This window comes from Balaenoptera ricei, chromosome 10 (assembly GCF_028023285.1).
Source record: "Balaenoptera ricei isolate mBalRic1 chromosome 10, mBalRic1.hap2, whole genome shotgun sequence".
NCBI lineage: Eukaryota > Metazoa > Chordata > Mammalia > Artiodactyla > Balaenopteridae > Balaenoptera > Balaenoptera ricei.
The window spans coordinates 96,677,035-96,701,063 of record NC_082648.1 but is presented as its reverse complement, the minus strand read 5'-3'; the positions used below and the strand labels follow the sequence as shown (position 1 = coordinate 96,701,063).

The 24,029-nt window shown below is 50.4% G+C and overlaps 1 protein-coding gene across 5 annotated transcripts in view; it reads left to right on the top strand.

Annotated features, from left to right (window-relative positions):
* Positions 1–2,378: 2,378 nt before the first annotated feature.
* The window catches only part of TMEM184B (transmembrane protein 184B), a 48,988-nt gene continuing 27,337 nt past the window's right edge, over positions 2,379–24,029 (top strand). For 2 of the 5 annotated variants that reach the window (XM_059936964.1, XM_059936960.1), the window contains exon 1: positions 2,379–2,514. The gene's annotated coding sequence lies outside the window, so the exon portion shown is untranslated. Of the gene's footprint in view, positions 2,515–6,478; positions 6,497–16,360; positions 16,434–18,635; positions 18,799–24,029 lie in introns of those variants that run through there. The other 3 variants (XM_059936961.1, XM_059936962.1, XM_059936963.1) reach the window with 3 other exon arrangements.

Here is a 24,029-nt window from a genome sequence, read left to right as displayed (position 1 = left end):
TGAGCCCCTTTCTGGCAACCCAAGCCTAAAAATACCCACCACCTGCCCCTGCCCCTGTCAGCCTGGGGCCTCTGTAAATTGAGACCCAGAGTGCCCTTAATGAACAGGGGCTAACAACTTGAATTAGGGTGTGGTTTGGCCTGCCACTCTGGCTGTCAAATCATGTCCGGTTTCTATGCTAAGCATAAGATATGGTGAAAATTAAGACAAGGACTTTGCCCTGGGGGAGTTTTCATGTGTAGGGAGGGAGAGCCGGGAAGTCATGAACAAATGATGATGATGCAATTGATGATAAGCCTTGTTTGTGTGCTGGAAAGCCCTGAGCAACTTCCTACCTGGGGGCTGGGAAGGACTTTTCCTAGAGGACTCTTCATGCTACAGAAAGTTTTTAAGCATGTTCTCTATACCAACCCTTGTACTAAGTACTGGGATTATATCAGGAAACAAAAAGGACAAAAATCTTTGTCCTTGTAGCGCTTACCTTTTACTGGTGGAAGACAAACAGTAAAACAGGCAAACTATGTCATGATAGAAATTAAGCTATGTGGGAAAAACTAGAGCGTGGAAAGGGGGAATCGGGACTGCATGTAAGGGGTTTGGCAAGTTTACTAGAGTGGTTAGGGCAGGCCTTACTGAGTGGGGAACACGTGAGCAAACCCTTGAAGAAAGTGAAAGGGGGAGCATTCAAGTGTTTGAGGGAACAGCAATCCCAGCAGAGGGAACAGCCAGTGCCAAGGATTTGAGGCCAAGCGTGCTTCATTTGTTCTAGGAACAGCAAGGGGTCAGTGTGGAGGGAAGCAAGAGGAGGAGATGAGGTCAGACACCGCTGGGTGGATGGAATGTTAGATGAAGCAAAGCTCTGCAGGGATTTGTAAGGACTTTGGCTTTTATTCAGAGTGAAATGCACAGCCAATGGCACGCTTCGGGCAAAGAAGTGCCGTGTTCTGACTTAGGTTTTAAAAGAATCCCTCTGGCTCCTGCAATGAAGTAGACTGGGACACGGGGCAGGTCTGGAAACAGGGAAACAGGTTAGGAAAATGTTGCAATAACCCTGATCAGCTTGGGCTGCTATAACAAATTACCATAGATTGGGTGGCTTATCAACAACAGACATTTATTTCTCATAGTTCTGGAGGCTGGAAGTCCGAGATCAGGGTGCCTGCTAGTGTGATAGGTTCTGGTGAGGGCCCTCTTCTGGGTTATAGACTGCTAACTTCTTACTGTATTCTCACGTGGCAGAAAGAAGGCTAGAAAGTTCTCTGGGGTCTCTTTTTTAAGGGCATTAATACCATTCATGAAGGCTCCACCCATATGACCTAATCACCTCCCAAGGCCCCAGCTCCTAATACCATCACATTGGGGGTTAGGATTTCAGCATATGAATTTGGGGGGGATAAAAACATTCAGTCCATAACAAGAATATTGCAATAATCCTGGACAGAAAGTGGATGGGGTGGTGGCAGTGGAGATGGGGTGGAAGAGGTCAGAGTCTAGACATATTTTGCAGGTACAGCCAACATAATTTCCTGCTCCAGTGCGTAAAGGGGTGAGAGGAGGGATTCAAGGATGATTCCAGGAGTTCTGGGCTAGGGGCTGGAAGGATGGAGCTGCTAACCGTTCTTGTGGGGAGGCTGTGAGAGTGCAGGTCTCTGCGTTTGAGAGGAAATGGTTCTGTTGTGGGCATGTTGACTTTGAGATCCTATTGGAACCTCAGGTATGAGGGGGTGAGTACACAGTTCAGGGGAGGAGCCTGGGCTGGGGATAGAAATACATCTGGGGATCTTGAACACACCAAAGCCAGAACTTGATTGGATTTTATGTTTTTTAGTTAAACTGAGTTGGGTGTGAACCTGGCAAACAGAAATGGGCTAGGCGGTTTGAATGATATCTGAAGAATTTTGCTAGTTAGGCCACCTAGAGCGAGGTGGGGCAGGAAGGAAGCGCTGCTAGGTGGAGTGGGAAGAAAAACCTCTTTCTCTGTTTTGCAATTTCATTTCGCGTTATTGCACACAGCACCTCAGTATACATTCATTCCACAATTCCACATGCATCCTTCACTCGACAAATAGCCGTTAGACATTGTTTCATCTTCAAACAGGCCCAAATGGAGGAAAAGAGGTGAAGCTCCATACAGCCAGCGAGAGCTTGGAGCCCAAGACTCTGTCCCTGCACCCCAAGAAGCTCACTGGTGGGCAGGGTTGGGGGTGGGATGGAGGCTGGGGAGGCGACTCCTGACTGGTTTACGATCGGCTGGAAAGCCGGGATCGCTCCCACCACCGGGGGTTTGGGACGGCGGCTCCTTTAAGGCCGGGAGGGTGATCTCAGCCTCGCTTTCGCCGCCCCGCCCTCCCCGGCGGCGCGCTCGGTGCGCAGGCGCGCCGCGGCGGCACTCCGCTGGGCCCGGGACGAGCCGGCGGCGGCGAGATAGTAGGGCTGCGGTGCCGTCAGCCTGCCTCTCTCTCACAGTCCGGCTGCCGCGCGTCGCCCGCACACGCGCCGCCATGGGCTCCTGAGGTACCCTACCCACCGGCCCTGCGCTGGAGGCCCCGAGGGGGGCGGCCGAGGGCTTCCGGGGGCGGCGGGGCTGCCCCGTCTGGAGAGGCCCGCTCGGGGGGCGCCCCGCGGGTCGCATTGGCCGCGGGTCCCCGGGCGGGGAGCTGATGAAGGTGGCCGGCCTGGCGGGGAGGGAGGGGGCGTCTGCGGCCCCGCCCGTCTCGCCCTGCGCTCTGTCCCCGCCTTGCGAGGTCGCGGGCCGCCCGTGGGTGTGCGCTGCCCCCTCCTCGCCAGCGTGGCGGGGCCCGCGCCTGGAGTGTAATCGGACCTGCCCGTGGGGGTGGCCGGGAGAGAGGGGAAGCGGATGGACAGGCCCTTTGCAAGTAGGATGGTATGCGTCCGGTGGGTGTGCTGGTGCCTGGCACAGCCGAGTGAGTGGGGGAGTCAGCCTTGCCCTGTGCGGGTAGCTGTGATCTGGGCTGGTGGCTAGCCTGGCGAGGCCTCTGGGGATGCGTGCATGGAGGTGTACACGCGCTGCATACAGGTCAGCAGTTTGGAGGGGCACCGGCAGGAACCCGGGGCTCCAAGGATATGTGCTTGGAAAAGGACCACAGAGACTGGCTTAGGGTTGTGTGCATCCATCCCAGACATTTCCTCTCCGGGCACACTGCTTGGGTCTAGTGCTAGTTGACTCCAGGCCAAGGCAAGGAGATGGGGTTGAGAGGTGGGCGTATCTGTTCCCAACCCGTATCCCCTCTGGGGTTGTGCAAGGCCAGACATTACACACCCACACACACGCACACACCCACACCCAGGGCACTGTGGGGCAAAGCAGGTGTTTGCACGTCTGATACCTGCGTGTGAGGAGAGCGTCATGTATTATTTATCTGACTGCCGGGTGCTTCATGTAAGGAAAGAAGCAGCAATCTGTGCCCTGGAGGCCCTTGTGCTGTGGAGGCAGCCAGGCAAACAAGCTCACGCACCTGCAGAGGCGGCGCAGGTCTCAGAGGTGTGACTCTTGCACAGGTTATGTGTGCAGCGTCCCTTCCTATCTCCCTTCCTTGTCAGCGTGCTTGGTGGGCCCCCTAGGCTCTGCACATCGGGACCTCTTGCCGGAGGGTGCCCTGTGTATCAGAGCTGGGACCGTGGGGTGGGAAGGCCCCAGCGGTCAGGTCTGTGTGCCCATTTTGTCAGGCTTTGAACAGAAACACATGATGCCCCTGGGATCCAGGACCTCTCAGGTCGGTCGGGGAATCAGACTTAGAATCAAGTAGTCACAATGATGTGAAAAATATAAAACAATAGAGGGAATGCAGAGTGGGTTCAGCGCTGGGGGAGGGGGAACGTGGCCGGCAGAAAAGGTTCCAACATGGCGTGGAGGGGGCGAGGGGAGCTGAGCTGAAACTGGAAGGATGGCTAGCTAGCATTCCTCTGATGCTTTGGTGCTTTCCACATATATTTCCCCAGTTAATTCTCTCGGAGGCTGTGCGTGTACAGAACTGTTTGTTATCCCTCTTTACAAATGAGGAAACTGAGACCCAGAGGGAGCGCATGACTCCTTGTCCATGTATGTGGCAGGCCTGGATGGAGTCGTCCATGAACCAGGACCTCTCTTGCTGCCAGGTGTTGCTGCCTTGTAACTTATGAGCATCTACTACATGCCAGGCACTATGCTAGGGGCACAGGGGTCTAAAGATGAATGGGACCTGGTGCCCGGCCTCTAAGGGCTTCCAGTCTGCTGGGGAGATGGACATAGACAGTGACCCCAGTCCAGACACAAGACCCCTGTAGCCAGTGTGCTTGGAGAAGTCACCATCAATTCTCCCCAAGAATTGGCCGCAGGCAGCCTGGCTCCTTTGTGCAGCCTTTGGGATTCTGGATGTGTTTTAAGTTGCTCCCATGTGGTAGTGGGTTACACCAGGAGCCCCTTCTAAAGGCCTCCAAGTGGGTGGGAAGAAGAGCTTCAGGGCAGAATGGGTGCAAGTGATCTTGTCCTAGTTCACTGGTGTTGGCCGAGTTCCGTGGAGCTCGGGCTTCTGTCTGGAGGCTGTTTTCTCCTCCTCTGCCTTTGAGGTTTTGCTCCTGGTTTCTGGCGGGCCGGCCGAGCTCTCTTCCCCAAGAGGGGCTCCATGCTATTTCCAGTCCCTCCTGTGCTCATTTCTCCCTGTGAATTCCCTGGAGTGGGAAGGCAGAGTACGGTCCTTTATTGTTTTGAAACCAAGTAACTGTGAATACCCTTCTCACTCTGCTGGGCCTTGAGACTGGGGATTTGGCGTGTGAGTTGTGGAAGGCCAGCTGCTGGGCCTTGGGAGAACTCTGGTGGGAGGGTCTATCACCGGACCTTCACAGGCAGTGAGCACTTGCTGAAGACCTACTGTGTGCCCAGCACCGTGCTGAGTCGTGGGTTGTGTCTTTTAAGAGGCTGTGGTTGGCTGAGGCTGTCCACCGTGTAACAGATATGCGACAGAGAGTGCTCTGCTTGTGGTGGAAACAGAGGGCCCCAGTGGGGCCGGAGGATAATAGGAACAACAGCTCGTTTATTAAGCACTTACTGTGTGCCAGGCACAGTTCAAAGTGCTTTCATGAACGACTGAGTTTCATCCTCCCACCACAGTGAGGTGGGAACAGTTACCTTCACGTTTTGCAGAGGAGGCAGCCTAGGAGGGTAAAGCCGCGCTGGGCGGTGGAGCTGACCTTGGAGCCCACGCTCTTCCCCCACTAACCCTGGGGTGTGCCCGGCATCGTCGAAACCTCCTGCACCTTGAAGGACGGACGGGGAGTGCTCTGCCTGTGGAGGGAGAGGGCATTCTAGGCAGAGGAAGCCCCCGTGGGCAGAGGTGCGGAGGCCTGAAATACCTCACCCAGACATGGCTACGGTGGGCCCAGGGCGTGAAGACCTTTGAAGGCCCCACTAAGGAGTTTGAGCTTGACCCCAGTGTGGTCAACAGGGAGCCCTGAAGTTTTCAAAAAGGAAGCGACAGCCTCAGCCGCGTGTTCCAGGACAGTATGCCCGTGTCTCCTTTCTTCATTCCTGCAGGTAACTCCAAGGAGACTGGGCCTTTCCCTCCTTTGCTTTCCCTCGGGTCACTGGCATCCTTTTTGGTCCCTGCTGCGTTTCGCTTCTATTCTTCCAGCAGCTTCTGGTCCTGACAGCCCTGTGTGACTCAGGACAGGCCTCTGGAGCTCGCTGCTGTAATGGTGGCTCTACCCTGGCCTCCGTGGCTGGCGGTGGGGTGGCTCCCTGAACTGGAACCGGGTTCTTCCTGGCTCTCCCGGGTCTGGCAGGTCCTCACTGACCTCTCACACTGTGGATCTGGACCGAGTGGGCGGCTCCTTTCCCCCATCTTCCATCCTCCAGGCCCCCATGCTCATCAGTGCTATAAATACAGGCAAAGGGGGGTGGGGACATAGTGGGAAGTGGGGCGCGGAGAGCCAGGCTTAACTGCCAGATCTCATGTGTGGGTTCACTGAGGGGGTGCCTGCCCTCCCCGCCTGCTTTGCTGGGTGTTGAGCGGCCAGCTGAGCGCCCCAGTTTGTCCCTCCCTACAGGGCTGAAAGACTAGGGGTCTTTGCACAGGATGGCTGCTGAAACACAGCTGAGGGGGGTCCACTTTGGCTGTGGGAGCCCATGGGTGTAGGACGTGAGGGGAGGAATCGGGGAAAACTTCTGAATTGGGTGCCTGGGGAGAGGAGGCTGAGAATTCAGGAAGGGGACAAGAATGGTCACTGGGAGCACAGGAGAAAGAAGCACCCCTTTGGGCACCGGGGAGAGAGGGAGGTAAGCTGAGCCTTCTGGAGAAAGAATTGGGAGCTGCGGCTTTCTTATTAGCTCTGTGGCCTTGGACAAGTTGCTTACCAGGTTCTGATTCCCATTCTTTAAGAATAGCGGGAGATGATGCAATTTCCTTCATTTGTAAAAGAGGAGTAATAACAGTGCAGCCATCATATGGCTGTAACGCTCTGATGTCTGCATGGAGCTCAGCACAGCATTTGGCTGTACATGGTACGTGCTCAGTAAACACTGGCTTTTATTGTTACCTTACAGGCTGTTTAATTTATTCAAGAAAGAGGTGTTGCATGCCTGTGTGCCAGTGCAGGGAGCTGAGTCCAGCTGGGGAGAGCCATTCCAGTTGTCATGGGTGCTCTGAGAGAACATTGAGGCATTCCCGCCTGGGCAGGCACTTCTCTGACCAGGTGACATTTATGCTGTCACCATGTATAAGGAAGCAGGTTCCAGGCAGAGGGAACAGCATGTGCAAAGCAAAGGTCTGAGTTCTTTGTCTGCAAAATTGTTTGGCATTGGGGCTCAGCACGTAGTAGGCCCTCAGTAAATGTTAATTGAATGTGATCTTCTTGGCCTCAAAGAGGACAGGAAGGGGGGGAAATAAAGTGTGAGGGGCCCTGGAGGGAAGATTTGGATGGTCCCCAAGTTTCGGGTTGTCTCATGTTCCCTACCCATTTTGTCTACCTCTGCCGAGTGGCATGTGGTGCAGGTACCTTAATGCAGTGCAGCTAAGCTGCCAGTGTTCTCATCAGGGACTCGTGCTAGGCCCCTGCTTTGTCAAAGTCCTCAGAGGGGCGGCGCTGGAATTAGGCTGCGTTTGTTCACATTCCTGTTTGCTGCTGTTTTAGTGCATCTGAAACCCTATGCTTGGGCAGAACTTAGGAGGATGACATGGGGCCTCTGTCTGGTTGGTGGTTTTTCCAGTCCTGGGTTAATGGCGGCTCAGGGTCTGGCACGATGCCTTGCACAGAGTAGGTGCTGAAACCGCTTTGCCTAACAAACCAACAGTTGGATGGGTTAGTATCATTGCCACACAGGATAAAGCTGGAATCATTCTTGAGAAGTGATAGGTCAGAACAGGATTGTTTATTAGAACTGAGCTTATATCAGGAGCTGACAGGTACATTAAACAGCCTTGGATGTGTTCAAGGACAGGCTCCATCCAATGGTCTGGAGGTCTCAGGCCTGGGCTGAGAGGCAGGAAGCCCCACAGTCACCTCCTTTTCCTTCTCCTCTGGGGCGGAAACCAGAGAGGGAAGATCCCACCCAGAAAACTTTTGTTCGTAACCTGCATCACTTCCAGTTCTACCATGTTTTTAAAAAGTCACACACAACAAAATGAGTATTTCATGGAAGGTTTGCAGTGTGTCAGCCTGTGAAAAACAATGGGGTTCTCTGCTTTTGAAAATAGTACTTGTTGATTATAGTAAATTTGGAACCCAGAAAAGATTGGAGGATAAGAATAAAAATCACCCCAAATTTCTAATAACCAAGAAATAATCACTGCTGAAGAGTGGGCATATTTTCCTTCTAGGCATGATCCTGCATTAGCTCATTGTTCACATAACACCGAGTTGCAGGCGTTTACCCATGACATGAAAGTTAGCCGTAGATATGAAAGAATCAGAGAAGTTCTAAAACAGAGCCCCTTGGTGCTTTATTTCAAGGTCTGTAGGAAAGACGAGGTCTCCACCCTTTCTGCTAGATGGCACCATGGTGTGAGGAGCAGGCGGAGCACTGCACAGAGTCAGAGAACCTGGTGATGACCTTGGGCGGGTCACTTGCCCTCGGGTGGGGTTATTCATCCTCTCCTCTGCCCACCTCCCGGCTGCCACAGGGCTCAGATGAGGTCCCAGGTTAGAAAACCTTGAAATCCACCCCGCCCCCAAGAGGAGGGCCTGGTTTCTGTCTTGGAGGGAGAGCTGGTCTTCACCGTCATGTGAAGATGGATAGAGAAGGCGTGTGTGTGTGTGTGTGTGTCTTGTTTTCCAACCTGCAGTCTGTTTTGTGATCCCCCTGAAGACTTCAGTATCCTTGTTCGGGAGCCACGATCTGAGGACCCTGTACCTTCAGGCCACGGGTGGTCCCAGGATGGCTGTCCCCAACCCTCACCTCAACGAAGTGGGTGGAATGAGACCTCTGGAAGTTACTACATCTGCCGCCCTGAAAGTGATTTTCAGATAAGACAGCCTCCCCACCCTGGGAGAAGTGTGTGGAGTTTGGTGCCTTTATTTTTCTCCTGCTACAACCCCTGTGGGCAACCTGCACCCAGGGAGGCCCTGTCCTGTTGGCAGGTGGCTGAGTACCTCCACTCTGCTGGTTGGGGCTGTTTCCCAAAGCCCTCTGGGTTACCTCTTACAGGAAAGCTCCAGGGGAAAAATAGCTAACCCCACGGCTGCTGCTGCTGTAGCCACTGGCAGAGGCTCCTGGTCTCCATCTCTGGCAGCCGTGTTTTTAGTTCTGCCTGGAATGAACAGAGAACCTGGGATTCCATCAGCAGTCATTTCAGGTGCCTGCAGGCACAACGATAGGTGTTGGTGAACGGATGTGTGTTGTGAGGAAATTAATATTAATGTTAACATACTATTTAGTACTAATGTTACTCTTTTTTTCTTGTTTTTAATCTAGTTTTTAAAAATTTTTATTGGAGTATAGTCGCTTTACAATGTTGTGTTAGTTTCTACTGTACAGCAAAGTGAATCAGCCATACGTATACATATATCCCCTGTTTTTTGGATTTCCTTCCCATTTAGGTCACCACAGAGCGTTGAGTAGAGTTTCCTGTGCTATACAGTAGGTTCTCATTAGTTATCTATTTTTTACATAGTATCAATAGTGTATATACGTCAATCCTAATCTCCCAATTCATCCCACACCACCCCACCCCTTCCCCCTTGGTATCCATACATTTGTTCTCTAGATCTGTGTCTCTATTTATGCTTTGTTTTTTAAAATTTATTTATTTTATTTATTTTTGTCTCTGTTGGGTCTTCGTTGCTGCGCACGGGCTTTCTCTAGTTGCGGCGAGCGGGGGCTACTCTTCCTTGCAGTACGCGGGCTTCTCATTGCGGTGGCTTCTCTTGTTGTGGAGCCCGGGCTCTAGGCGCACGGGCTCAGTAGTTGTGGCTCATGGGCTCTAGAGCGCAGGCTCAGTAGTTGTGGCCCACAGGCTTAGTTGCTCTGCGGCATGTGGGATCTTCCCGAACCAGGAGTTGAACCCATGTTCCCTGCATTGGCAAACAGATTCTTAACCACTGTGCCACCAGGGAAGTCCTCTGCTTTGTAAATAAGACTATCTATACCAGTTTTTTCAGATTCCACGTATATGCATTAATATATGATATTTGTTTTTCTCTTTCTGACTTACTTCACTCTGTATGACAGTCTCTCCATCCATCCACGTCTCTACAGATGACCCAATTTTGTTCCTTTTTATGGCTGAGTGAGATTCCATTGTATATGTACCACATCTTCTTTATCCATTCCTCAGTTGATGGACATTTAGGTTGCTTCCATGTCCTGGCTATTGTAAATAGTGCTGCAGTGAACATTGGGATGCATATGTCCTTTTTTTTTTTTAAATTAATTTATTTATTTATGGCTGTTTGGATCTCCGTTGCTGCGCGCAGGCTTTCTCTAGTTTTGGCGAGTGGGGGCTTCTCTTCGTTGTGGTGCGTGGCCTTCTCATTGTGGTAGCTTCTCTTGTTTCGGAGCTCGGGCTCTAGGCACGCGGGCTTCAGTAGTTGTGGCACATGGGCTCAGTAGTTGTGGCTCGCGGGCTCTAGAGCGCAGGCTCAGTAGTTGTGGCACATGGGCTTAGTTGCTCCGTGGCATGTGGGATCTTCCCGGACCAGGGCTCGAACCCATGTCCCCTGCATTGGCAGGCGGATTCTTAACCACTGCGCCACCAGGGAAGTCCTTGTCTGGTCTATGTCTTTTTGAATTATGGTTTTTCTCTGGGTATATGCCCAGTAGTGAGATTGCTGGGTCACATGTTAGTTCTATTTTTAGGTTTTTAAGGAACCTCTGTACTGTTCTCCATAGAGGCTGTATCAGTTTACATTCCCACCAACAATGTATGAGGGTTCCCTTTTCTCCACACTCTCTCCAGCATTTATTGTTTGTAGGTTTTGTGATGATGGCCATTCTGACCGGTGTGAGGTGATATCTCATTGTAGTTTTGATTTGCATTTCTCTAATAATTAATAATGTTGAGCATTTTTTCATGTGTTTGTTGGCCATCTGTATGTCTTCTTTAGAGACATGTCTACGTCTTTTGCCCATTTTTTGATTGGGTTGTTTGTTTTTTTTTTGATATTGAGCTGCGTGAGCTGTTTGTATATTTTGGAGATTAATCCTTTGTCAGTCGCTTCGTTTGCAAATATTTTCTCCCATTCTGAGGGTTGTCTTTTTGTCTTGTTTATAGTTTCTTTTGCTGTACAAAAGCTTTTAAGTTTCATTAGGACCCATTTATTTATTTTTGTTTTTATTCTCATTACTCTAGGAGGTGGGTCAAACAAGATCTTGCTGCGATTAGTACTAATATTACTAATCCTCACTGGAATTGGTGTAGGGCTTTGCAGTTTGCAAATTGCTTTTCACATATATCATCTCATTTAATCCTCCCAATGGCCCTGGCACCTTGGAATTATTGCGCCTACTTTGTAGATGGATAGACTGAGGCTCAGAGGGGTGAATTTGCCTAAGATCCTGTGGAAGGAAGCACCCAGGTTTTTTATTTCAAATCCTGTGCCCTTGCTGCTCTGAGTGACCCCTTCAGCACAGCCATGGCCCCCAGAGAGCCTGCATTCCCACTGGGAAGGCCAGCAGGTGGAACTGCTGCTTAGACTTGGAAAGAGTGTTCATAGAGGATCCGGTCGAAGCTGTGGGGGCCCCAGGAGACAACAGTCTGCTCTGCCTGCCGGTGGGCCGGGGGCCCAGGCTCCCTGGGGGAAGGGCAGTTGAGCTGGGGGCTCTGATGGACAGTGGAGGTGGGCAGGTGGAGAAGCAGGGGAGGGCTTTCCAGGTAGCAGGACCACCTGGAGCACAGGTACAGGCAGGTGAGTGGAGCAGTGGAGGGAGTGAGCTCTCCCAGAGCAGTTGGCGTCAAGGCCTCACCTCCCGGAAGAGAAGTACATCTCTACATGTTTGTCAGTAGGTTTTAAACAAATAGGGTGTATGAAAATCTAGATTTAGCAAAACAGTACATACTTGCTTTACAAAGAAAGCTTGATGCACTGGGCAGTGGTTAGAAAAATGTTAATAGCGATAACCTCAGTGCATTTAAGTATGATTTGATTTACAGGTATTCTGGCTGTCCAGTCTGTTGGAGCAGAGCACGGGCTGGGAAACAGGAAGGTTGGCGACGGTTCTGCCTCTCAAGTGCTGGCTTTGCTTTGCCAAGAGGTGTCTCCCACTTGATTGGGGGCAGAAGACCATTTCTTCCATTTGCAGTTCTCAGTAGTTGAGCCAGATTCGTGAGGGTGGGAGGAAGCCCTGCCCTGCCCGCTGCGTTTACCCAGCTGTCCTCACTCACAGGGAGGACACTAGGTATCCAGAGACCCACCTCCATCCTCTGCCAGCCACAGCTTGATGAGTGAGGTTTAGGTGGCCATTGCTGTTACGTAGCAGGTCCGTGATAGACACAGCAGTAAATGTCGTGGAGCCTGAGTGTGTCTCGCATGGCTGTGGTGTCCCTACAGCTCACGCAGGGGAAGTGGCCAGAGGTGCTTGTCACTCGTTCAGGATAGCTAGACTGGAAGCACCCCACCGTCTCGGGCTCTGCACTCCCACCTGTCCCCGCCAGACCTGCTTCTGGTGCACGCTCCGTGGCCTGCCTGCTCCTCCCCTGGCGCCTTTGCCCAGGGAGACCAATTAGGGCCGGGTGTCGTGGTGACTCCAGTCATCTTCCACACTTCCCCCTGCCCTGGGACCAGGGCACCAGAGCCTGTCCTGGGAACGGCTGAGGGGCTGAGCGGGTCTGGCCCTTCTCTCACAGGTGAGGAAATGCGAGTCCATGGACCAGGATACTGGGAGAGAGTTGGGGCTGATTTGGGTCCAGAGCCATCTCCCGACCCAGTGCTCTCTCTGTCTCTACTGTGTCTTCATCTGGGCATCCTTGGAACTACATGTTGTCAGTATTTTCCCCAATAATTAGGCTTATTTTTTGGATGAGCAATTAAGATGTATCCTGCCTCTCTAGCAACATTTTCAAAATTACAGATGCTTGAAGTCTTTCACCCAGCAGTTGCACTTCTAGGAATTTATCCTACAGATGAGTTACCACGTGTGCAAGGTTAGTCATGGCTGCCTCATTTTTAATAGCAAAAGGTTGGAAGCAACCTGAAAGTCCATCAGCAGGGGCCAGGAACAAATTATGGTCCATTCAAACCATGGACTACTGTGCAGCCATAAAAAATAAGATGGAGACTCCCAGCACGGATACAGAACAATCACCAAGATAGATTGCTGTGCAGGTGGCGGGTGCAGGATGTATGTCTGGTGTGCCTCCATCTGCGTGAAAGTGAAGGGAAATAGAAAGTGCATTCGCTTATGTATGTGCTCAGGGTCTCTGAGGATTCACACGAAGTTGGTGATTGCAGTGCCTCTGGGATGGTGGCTGGTGGCGGGAGACTGTTCACTGGAGACCCTTCCTACGCTTTGAGTGCCGATTCATGTGAATATGTGACTTTTTCAAAAAATTTAAATGAATACAATTAAATAAACAAGAACCTTAAGAAATGTATCCTCACCCTCTTGCCCAATGAAGGCAGGTCAAGGCTACCCCCTCAAGGACCAGCCATCCTCATTCAGGCCCCTGACCATCAGCTAATCAAGAATGTAAGCTTGGGTCTCACGAAGGGGACCAGGTGTTTCTCGGGAAATACGACCCCTGGCCCCAGCCCTGGAGAAATGTAACCACCTCCCTCTGGCCCCTCTGAATCACCGCTGTTGTCTGGCTTGTCATTTAAATCCCTGCTCTGATATGCTTATTTCCCCTGAAACCTTCAGGGGCTTCCCCACTGACACATAAATAAAGACCCTGTCCCAGGCCCTGTTTACTGGGTCCCTTGTTGAGCCACACTTGACTGGTCGCTCTTTTCTCCACATGCCTCCTCGCCTTCCCACCTCCGTGCCTTTGCTCATGCTGTTCTCTCTGTCTGCTTGCCTTTCCCTCTCTAGCAGTCTCCACGTGCCCAAATCCTCTCTGCCTCTCAAGGCCCAGCTCAGTTTCCAACTCTTTCAGCCCTCTGACCTCCCCTGCTTCTTTATCTGTTCCTCTCCACTGGCACTTAAGCCTTTTACATTGTGTCCTAGGTGTCTGATTCCCCACTGGGCTGTGGGCTCCTTTAGGGCAAAGTCCACATCACAGCCCCTGTTTTGTTAGGTGTTTGCCGAGTGGGTGAATGGGGGCTGCTCTCTTCGTGGTGGGATCGGGAGCCGTGGGGGGCGGGGCCCGTTTCACATCTGTGAACCGTGGTGCCTGGCACAGGGCGGGCCCACCCTGCAACAGGAATAACAAGTCTTCTGCCCCAGTGCTTTGTGTGCATTCTTTCCCTCACCCTCACAAGGACCCATGAAGTGCTGTGGTTCAACTGTGGTTCCCCCATAGCATGAAGAAGCAGAGCGAACATCTTGTCCAGGTCACACAGTTAGAAATAAGATTTGGACACAGGTCTGGCTGCCTCCAAAGCTCCTGCATTTGATCAGTTTATTCTACCACTTCCCCTGACTCATGAGTAATACTGATCCCTTGGCCCACTCTCATTAACTGCCCCACTGGCCACGGGCAATCTTATATTGTTATTTGAGTGTATTTTCTTCCCCACTGGACTGTAAGCTCTTAACCGGTTAGAGTCTTGCTGGAGATACCCTTTGGACTTAGCACATAGAAAGTGCTTGAAAGTGTATTTTTATTAACCTACTCCAGTAAAACACACAACTAGATGAACAGTGTGATGGATTTTTACCTCTGTAAATACCCGTGTAAACCACTGTCCAGATCAAGCTGCGGAACATTCCCAGCCTCTCCCTGGGGGCTCCCTGGGGCCTCCTCCAGGTCACGAACCTCTGAGGTAACCACTGTTCACACCTCATCACTATTGACTGTTTTTGACCTTCTTGCAAATAGAATCCTATAGGAAAACCTGTAGTGAGAGTCACCCAGGTTGTGTAGAGCAGTCCTTGCTCACTGTGCCATGGAAGTCCACGCTGTTTAAATATACAGCTGACCCTTGAACAGCATGGCTTTGAACTGTGTGGGTCCACTTATACATGGCTTCTTTTCAATAAATACATACTGTGCTACATGATCCACGGTTGGTTGAATCCGAGGATGTGGAACCGCAGATACAAAGGGCTGACTATAAGTTATGCGTGGATTTTTGAGGGTCGGCGCCCCTGACCCATTGTTGTTCAAGGTTCAGCCATCACTATTCGTTCTGAGGATAGGCATTTGGGTTGTGTCCAGGCTTTTTCTGTTATAAACAGGCCTGCAATGAAGTTTCTTGTTCTTGTCTGTGTGGCACACATGGACTCCTGTGGGGTGTGCACCTGGGGTGGAACACTGACTCACCCAACTCAGTACATGTTGGCATGAATGAAGTTCAGGCTAGGATTTCTCACTGGGCTGGAGCTGGGCTGCTGCTTTTTTTTTTTTTTTTTTTGAATTTTATTTTATTTTTTATACAGCAGGTTCTTATTAGTTATCCATTTTATACATATCAGTGTATACATGTCAACCCCAGTCGCCCAATTCATCACACCACCCCCACCCCCCCACCACTTCCCCCCTTGGTGTCCATACATTTGTTCTCTACATCTGTGCCTCTATTTCTGCCCTTGGAGCTGGGCTTCTTGCCAAAGGGGTCCCAGGGGTCAGGGCAGGTGCAGGGGTCTCAGTTTAGACAGCCTGCACCCAAGGGCCAGCGGGACTGTTCAGGGTTCCGCATCCAAAGGGGACCTGTTTGCTTAGGGCTGGGTGGGGTTTAGCTGGATGAAAAGGTGGTCTCATTAGAGGGACACAGAGTCTAGCTAGAGAGACCGAACACTGGCCCATCCGTTCTCAGTTTGAGAGAAAACTGTAAGGATCAAAATTTGGCCTGGTATGTACTGAAAAAAAAAAAGACTTAATTACAAGACTGAATTAAGTAAGTCTTTGCTGAAGGATTTTGGATTACTTTGTTGTTCTCTTTTATTTCTGCACCTACCCCCTGCCCCCAACACCAAGTGAAGGACAGATACATGATTGGATGGTTTTTCTTTCCTGTTGAGAGATTCGTGAGAACTTGACCCTGGGAGAACAGGGACAGATGTGGAACCACTAGCGTGGCCTCAGCTTGTCCGTATTGATCGAAGGGGAGTGGAACTGAGAGATGGGACCCTGCCCCCTCGTGAGGGCATGTGATCCTTTTTCCAAAGGTTAACCAGGCAGCACCGCCCAGCCCCTGGCTGCTCTTTCCCTCTAATCTCCTCTGGAGAAGGGCCAGGCTGTGGCTTGCTGACCTGCTCTGATGTGGGTCAGCCTCCCCCAAAAGGCAGCCACCCAGAAGTCCACAGAACAAACAGCCCCCGGAGACCGGAGGGCCCGTCATCCCCAGGCAACTGAAGTGAGAGCAGTGGCCAGTTCAGGTTAACCGTGCTCAGGTCAAGTGCTGCCTAGTGAGCTCTGCGAAGATGGAGATTCCTCCATGTATCTTAAATAAAAGAACCGAAACCCCTCCCAGGCTGCGTTCGTATTCCGGAGACGTGCGTGCGAGCGTGTTGCCAGCCCAGTTTGGCCCGTGGGTGTGTAGCAACTGCCCGAGCAAGCACTTCATGGGCGCAGCTCAAAAGGCTTTGGATCTGAAACTGATAAATGAAACTATGACCTCAGAAGATTTAAAAAAAGAGCCAACTACCAGAGACAGGACTGGCCCGGGTCTCAGAGACCGTTGGGAGTGTGCTCTCCCGGCCTGGCTGAAGGATGGAATGATTGAAACGGGAGTAAATCATCACAGGTAACGTCGTAAGGTGCCGGGCCCTGTTCTCAGTGCTTTCCTTATAGTGACTTGTTTCTTCCCTACAGCTCGGAGCTAAGTGTGGCTGCAGCCCATTTTACCGCTGAGGAAGCTGCAGCAGGGAGAGGTTGTATAACTTGCCCGCAGACGCAGAGCGAGTAAGTGACAGAGCTGGAAGTCAAGTCCAGGTGTCTGACTCCAGAGCCCATGGCTCTTCAACAGCCCTTGGATATCTGGGCACCTGACAGGACGGCACGGGCAGCGTGAGGAGCCATTTACCAGGATTCTGTGGGCTAATGACTTCAGCCCTCCAGGCCTCTGTTTCCTCATCTGTAAACTAGGTGTATTCGTTTCCTACTGCTGCTGGTAACAAACTGCCAGAAACTTAGTGACTTAAAATGCAAATTTATTATCTTCTGGTTTTGAGGCCAGAAGTCTAAAATGTATTTCACGGGGCTAAAATCAAGGCGCTGGCAGGGCCGTGTTCCTTCCGGATGCTCAAGGGGAGAATCTGTTTCCTTGCCTTTTCCAGCTTCTAGAGGCCACGTGCATTCTTTGGCTCAGGACCCTTCCTCCAGCTTCAGAGCCTCTCTTTCCCACTCTTGTAAGAACCCTTGTGATAATATCTGGCCTACTCAGATAATCTGGAATAATCTCTTTATCTCGAGATCCTTTACTTAATCACACCTGCAAGGTCCCTTTGGCCATTTAAGGTAAAATATTCACAGGTTCAGGGGTTTAGGATGTGCACATCTTTGGGAGGCCATTATTCAGCCTTCCAGGCAGGAAATCCGTGGGGGACACAAAACAGCAAAGTGTCTCCCAAGCATGAAGCGAAATGGCAGAATAAAATCTGGGTGAGATGGTGAGATTCTCTGAAATACCTAAATTCCAAGGCAGGTGGCTGAGTCTAGTGACTACACAGAGCTCTGCAGCTTTTCTGGAAAAGGTGGGTGTCTTCAGAAAGGGAGTCAGCCAGAGACGTCCCTCCCAGAGAAGGACGGGGTGGGGCTTGTGTTAGGGGACGTGAGCGTTTGCATCACTCCGTGTTGTTTGCTAGGGCATGGCTTGGTTCATCAGGCCTCGCCAGGGCCTGGTTGAATTTTACTCGAGACCCCTCACTTCCCTGTACTCCGATCCTGTGCTCTCAAGTGCCCTTCTGGCAGCTAATAGGAGGTGGAGAGGACATTCATAAACTGGCACTCCTCCCTTTTCTTGGGAGCTGGGTCTGCCCGACCCTGTTCCCTTGATCCCCTGAAGCCTGGCTTTCTGCACCCATAAGGTGAACTCTGTCCAACCTTGTGGCTTGGTGCTCCCCGAGGCCCTCTCCGGGGACCTTGGTACCCCTGCCGGGATGTTCTGACTGCAATAAGACCTACTCCACACGGCTGTCAGGAGTGCTTTGTCAACTGAAGAGTGCCACAGGCGTGCTCTGGGTACACCCCTGGCCGAGTGTCTGTCAGCATATCCCCAAAGCAGTCATTCAGCAAGTACTTTTTCATCACAGTACTTGGTCCCTGCCCTCATGGAGCCCCACTCACAGGATGTTAAGGGAACAAATCTAATCACAATTATGGTAAAGACCAGGGAAGACATGCCACGTGCAAACTGTAATAGGCTGTAGAAGGGGATAGCTACAAAGGCAGGTGGGAATAAAGATCTGGTGGTGGGGGGGAGGAGCAGGAGAACATGCCATTCCTGGGAGTTGGTACAAGGCTGGTGGAGGGTGTCATAGAGTTTTAGAGTTGGAAGGAGCTGCAAAGCCCAAACATTCATTCGGTTGCCCCCTTATCCAGCCAAAGCCTGTTGAGTGCTAACCACATCCAGGCTCTGAGGTCGGTGCCGGGGATCAGAGCTACACATAAGACATGACCTCTGACCTCCACAAGCTTGCAGGCTGGTTGGGGAGAAGACAGGGACGAGTGACCACCCTTCAGAGGTTCCTTGATCAGTGTTCCTGCCCCAGGAGACTTCTAGCCCTGTTTGATTGGGAGCTTCCTTATTCTGGCAGAACATTGCTAGATTGTGCCAGCTGGTAAAAATGTGTCTATCTTGGCAGATTCTCACCTTCCTGTTGCTCGCACCCAGTGGACCGGGCTGTGTCCTGATGGAGCACTTAGGACAAGTTCCTTTGCCCTCATTGGTGTGGCTCTCCATAATGGAAGATGTGTGTGAGATGGTGTGACTCAGCCTCCATCCTTTGCCCTCACCCAGCCCATCCCTCCCTCCAGCCAATGTCCAGGTCCTTAGCTGAGCTCTGGATGGTGGGGAGGGGACCAAGTGACGGAGAGCCGGCAGCGTGCAGCACGTGGCTTAATGCCAGACATTCATCAGTCATCTGATTGATTCTTCTCTTCCAGGTCCCTGCTGTGTGTCTGGCACTGTGCCAGGCCTACAGAGAGATGACTCAGGTGTGGGGAGACGGGAACACTGTCAGAACAAACCTCATGGAGCGAGCACGGTGCGGCTGGGCGGGAGTGAGTGGGCCGGCCCTCGGTGAGGCCGTGACGTTGAGGATGACCTGTGAGTGAAAGTTGTCACCCGTCACGAGGACCAGGGCAGAGGGGAGGGTGCGTTGGCACAGGGGCCAGAGCTACGTGTGGAGGGACCCGGTATTGCCAGCACTTAGGGAGGGAGGCTGGGGCCCAGCTGGCAGGACCCTGGGCCCTGCAGAGGAGTCAGGACTGCATCCCACCTTCAGAGCCTCACATGTTCTCAAAGGATTTCAGGTCAGGAGGTGGGATGGGGTCATCTTTGAAAATAAGTGAAAAAATAAACCACACTGGATTCCTGCTTCCTTGAGCATCAACCTCCCCGGAGCTCTGGAGGATGGTCCACGCCCAAGTCCCTTCTCCACCTTTCTGGAATCCAGAACACTCGAAATCCCAAAGGTTCTTCCTAAGTCTGCAGCAAGCTAATTTCGTGGCAAAAATCTGACCTGAATTGATGCGAGGCTAATTAGGGTCTTTAAAAATATCTCACCTTTCTCTGTGGAAGTACTGTGTGTTTGATTTTGGGGTGCCGCCCAGACCCCTCTGGGGGTTTTACTGCCTAAGCACCATATACAGCACCATAATCCTTCCTAAAGTCTGAAAAGCTCTGAATTCCTAAACTCATTTGGCCCAAGGGTCCTGGTTACAGCACGATGCACCCAGGAAACAAATTCGGAGACATCCAGTCCGGGCTGGGTGGTGGCGCCGAGATTCCAGCTCAGTTTCCCCGAGACTCAGAGCCTAGGATTGCAAGGGAGGCGGGTGAGTGAGGGCCCGGGTGTGGAGCCGCTGGGAGAGAGAGGCAGGACCGGGCCTTGACTGGGCTTTCGGTCTGATTCAGCCTGGGACTGAGGGCGGCGGGAGGGCAGAGGCAGAGACATTGCAGAGAAAGTTAAGAGCCATGTCATCGACTGGCTTTTCCCACTGCTTACAGCACCACTCTTTAGACTTTCTTTACCCACACATCCCTATCAGTAATAGAACTTTGGGGGCATGCACCCCCAATATATGGATAGTGATGAAGTTATTCTATACTTGTATTATGTTAGTTATACTATGTATATCGTAAAACCTACACCAAAAACAGAAATCAAAGGATGAGTTAAAGATGTAATCATTTTTAAAAATTAAAAAAAAAAAAAAAGTTTTGTTGGTGGTACAAAAACCTTTTGACTTCATGTACTTATTTTTGGAAACTGTCCTCTGATGCTCTGGGAAAGAGCCGTTTGTTTAGATGCTTGGTTTTAATGGCCGCCCTCCCTGAAAAAGATCCCTTCCCAGGACATGTAGCTGCACACAGAGGAAATGCATCATTGGCTTTTTTTCTAAATCGGGTTACTCATTTTTCCATCCCATCCACTGTGTACGCAGAGGATTTGTTGAAATTTGGCTAGTACATTTCCATCCTCCCTGATGCCAATCAGATGTTCTTGTGAACTAAATGGAAGGTATTTTAAAGTTCTTAACACATGAGTCCAAAACCCACTCAAATGCTTTGGAAATTTTTAAACAGATTAGAAAATTCTGTTACGTAGGCTTTTAGGAGCTCAGATATGAGCGTTTTTGTAAGTTACAGACATACTGTTTTTGGTGATAAAATCCTACAACAGGAGAAGCATTTTCACATATACTTTTCCAGAAAGCTCTGCCCTAACTGAGGTTTCTTTCGAAGAGCAGTTCCTTTCTCATTCATTGTGATAACATGCCTTTCCTGTGAAGGGACATATTAAATATGCCTTAAGATGTTTTTGAAACATCCCTAGGAAGCATATCTCTGATAACCAGTGGTCATAGGAAAAAATGGGGAATTGGAACTTTTTTTTTTTTTTTTGGTAAAAGAAAGATGTGTTGAGCTCAGTTGTTAGGTTTGACAAATCTTTCTGATTGCATTTCTACAAGATAACCAGTAAATCTCTGATACAATTTCCTGAGTGACTGCCCATCTCTTTACAAATTTGGTGGAAAATTCTACTGTTCTAGTCTAAAGCTTTTTATTATGGAAAATGTCTAACACAAGTAGAGCGCATAGTATTGATAGAATGCATTTCTACCTGTCAGTCACTCAGCTGCAACAGTTAGCAACATCTGGCAATCTTGTTGCATCTGTCCCTCTCCCCCTTTTCAAAGAGCAAAAGCCCAGATGTCGTGTTCTTTTTTGCCCTTAAGTAGTTCATTGTACATCTCTTCTTGATAAGAACCCTTTAAAAACTTTTAAATTTTGAAGTAATTATAGGCTCACAGGAAGTGGCAAAAATAGTATGTAGAGTCCCATGTACCTTTCTTCCCCCAATGGTGACATCTCAAATTACTGTAGGACAGTATCAAAACCAGGACATGGACATTAGTACAGTACTGTTAACTAGACAAGAGACCTTATTCAGTTTTCACTGTTCTTATGTGTGTGTGTAGTTCTATGCAGTTTTGTCTCCTGTAGACCCCTGTAGCCACCACCACTATCAAGATACAAAGTATCTCACCGCCTGGAGGGAACTCCCTGTGTTACCCTCTGGGTATCTGTGCGCCCACTTTCCTTGCTGCCTCCGCCAACCACTAATCTGTTCTCCATCTTTATAGACCTGTCATCTCGAGAATGTTATATAAACGGAATCGGGCAGTATGTGATCTTTTGAGATTGGCTATTTTCACTAAACGTAGTGCCCTGAGATCTGTTTGGACTGCTGCCTGTATCAAGAGTTTGTTCCTTTTTGTTGCTGGGTAGTATTCCATGGTCTGGATGTAGCGAGTTTAACCTTTCACCTGTTGAAGGACATTTGGACTGTTTCCATGGTTTGAGGATTACAAACACAGCTGTTGTGAACATTTGTGTATAGGTTTTTGGGTGCATGTACAATCATATCTCTAGGATAAATGTCTAAAAGTGATTACTGGGTTGTATGGTAGGTGCATGTTAGTTTTACAAGAAACTGCCAAACTCTCTTCCAGAGCCGCTCAGCCATTTTATACTCCCACCAGGAATGTATGTGAGAGCCAGTTTCTCTGCATCCTCACCAGCATTTGATGTCACTATTTCGTATTTATATGTGGGTAGTGATATCTCATTGTGGTTTTAGTTTGCATTTCCCTAATTGCTAATGTTGAACAGCTATTTATGTGTTGGCCACGATCCTTCTTGAGTGAAATGTCTGTTCATGTCTTTTGCGCATTTTCTGATTGGATTGTTTGGGGTTTTTTTTGTTTGTTTGTTTTTTACTGTTGAGGTTTGAGCATTCTTCCTATACTCTGTATTCTAGATGCTGGTCGTGTGTTGGATATGTGGCTGGAAGATATTTTCTTCCACTATGTGGCTTGTCTTTTCATCCTCTTCACAGAGGCACAGCATGAAAGTTATTACTTTTAGTGAAGTCCAGTCAATTTTTCCTTTTACCTGGTCATGCTTTTGGTGTCAAGTCTAAGAACAGTTCGCCTAGCCCTAGGTTTCAAAGATTTTCTCCTGTGTCTTCTAAAAGTTTTGTAGTCTTACACTTTACATTTAAATCCATGATCCATTTTGAATTAATTTTAGTATATGGTATAGGGTTTAGGTTAAGGTTCTTTTTCTTTTTTCTTTTTTGCTTCTGCATATCCAATTGTTCCAGCACTATTTATTAAAAAGTTAATTCTTCCTCCATTGATAAGGACTTTTATTTTTACATACCCACCATGCACCTAACAAAATTGGCAAGAATTCCTGTGTGCTGTGTATTTCAAAGATGTCTTCTTTTAATCATTGGTTTGTTCGCATCAGGACCCAGCAAGGTCTAGTAGACATTGCGTTTAGTTGTAATGTCTCCTTGGCTCTTGTTCTATAACAACCCCTCAGCCACCTTTGTTTATAAGCCACTAATTCCTGGGAGAAACCAGGTCATTTGTCCTATAGACCGTCCCGTGGTCTGGCTTTGGCTGCTACTTCCTGGTGATCATCTGTTTTGCTACCCTCTGTATTTCCCGGATACTGGTGGTTAGTTCTAGCGACTTGTTTTGATTCCAGTTCACTTTTGGGGTGAGGGTCCTTCCTAGTTGGTGCTGTGTGCTGCCTGTGCACCTCACTGGGGGGCTCAACACTTCTGGCTGCCCCTCTTTAGTGATGTTGACCTTGACTGTGGGTTTGGAGGGTGCTGCCTGCTCCATCCCTTATCAAGTTCCCCTTCAGCCTCTCACTTAGTGGTTTCATCATCCACTGATGATCTGTATCTATGCCCATTACTTGTGTTAGGAGTTGCAAAATGGTCATTTTTTGGTTGCGTTCTGTCTCCATTTACTAATGGGCTTGTGTAAAGTGGAACACTCCCCCGACAATGACGTCGTTACCCTCAAATATTATAGATGAAACAACTGAAGCTCTGAGAGATGAAGTCAAGCCAGCAGGTGGTGGAGTCTGGCAGGAACTCGGCTCGGTGACTTCACAGCTGGAGCTTGGTTACGCTCCGTAGAGACTCTGCCCCAAAGTCCCTGCCGCTTCAGAGCCCTCCCCACCCCTCTCCCCGGCCTTGGCCAAGGCAGTCGGTGCTTCCTCGGGGTTCCCTGGGTGCTCGGCACGCACCCTTGTGCAGTGCGGTGGGGTAAGGCCTCTGGGTACCGCTGTTGCATCGAGCAGGCGTGTAGAGGAGCCGTGAGTCCTTGAGGCCGAGGCCGGGTCTCCCATGCCCAGCACAGCATCCAGAGGCCTCCGGATGTGTTTGTTGGAAAGATGGCTCCAGTGTCTCCCCTCAGGCTCTCTGCCTGACCCCGGCAGAAGTTTAACGTTCAGTCGATTAAGAAAATACAGGGGACCTGCCAGAGCATCTGGGGTTCTGAGCTGCATCCGTGTATCCCCCCGCTCTGGCATGTGTGTGCCGCATTGAAGAAAGGCAGCCGGGGGGTGGGGGGGGCCTTTTCCCTGGGGAGCAAACTCCCACTTCTCCCAGGTCCGGGGCTCCACTGGGCCAGTGTCCTGCTCACCTGTGGGACCCGGGCAGGCAGAGGTCCTTTCCAGGTAGGTGCCCGTCCCGAGTGTGAAAGGATGGGACCCCAGTGTACATCCTCTGCCACCAGCACCCACACTCTGTGAAGTTTGTGGGGTCTAGTGCCGTGAGCTGCCTGGGGTCCTGGGAACAGGGTGAACTCTGGGAGACAGCCTTCCAGGAGCTGCCTTCACCTGCCTCTCTGGGTGCCGGGGACCCTGCATCTGTAAGTCAGAACATTGCCTGAAGTATTTTGGGGGGTTATTATGAAAACCCTCAAGTCATTTTGTGCTACCCCAGGAAGCTGTAAAACCCAGTTTCA